Source organism: Myotis davidii, unplaced genomic scaffold (assembly GCF_000327345.1).
Source record: "Myotis davidii unplaced genomic scaffold, ASM32734v1 scaffold663, whole genome shotgun sequence".
Taxonomy (NCBI): domain Eukaryota; kingdom Metazoa; phylum Chordata; class Mammalia; order Chiroptera; family Vespertilionidae; genus Myotis; species Myotis davidii.
This window is the reverse complement of record NW_006295816.1, coordinates 3,233,821-3,234,120: the sequence shown is the minus strand read 5'-3', so window position 1 is coordinate 3,234,120 and position 300 is coordinate 3,233,821. Positions and strand designations below refer to the sequence as shown.

General features: G+C 32.0%; 1 protein-coding gene across 1 annotated transcript in view; it reads left to right on the top strand.

Annotated features, from left to right (window-relative positions):
* ARL8B (ADP ribosylation factor like GTPase 8B) overlaps nt 1-300 on the top strand; it is a 24,050-nt gene that overhangs the window by 19,561 nt on the left and 4,189 nt on the right. The gene's annotated exons all lie outside the window — the stretch shown is intronic.

Below are 300 nucleotides of genomic sequence, written 5' to 3'. Positions count from 1 at the left end.
AAGGAGAACAAGTCAATTTAGATTTCAAGCAAAAGTGATGTTTTTATTTTCAGTAGTAATAGTCGTTCATAGAAGTTTCTTAGGGTAATTCATTAACATGAGACTTTAAAATACCCAATCATAGAATGAGAGTCTTATGTTTTTGTTTATGCATCTCTGCGCTAAGGAATATAATTCTATTCCTATCATGTATTAACTCCTAAGACGGTCTATTTTAAAAGTATTTTGGGGTGATGAGCTTTTTATCTAGGGTTTTATTTTTTCCCCATTAACACGTATCCCCCTATACCCTTACCCTTT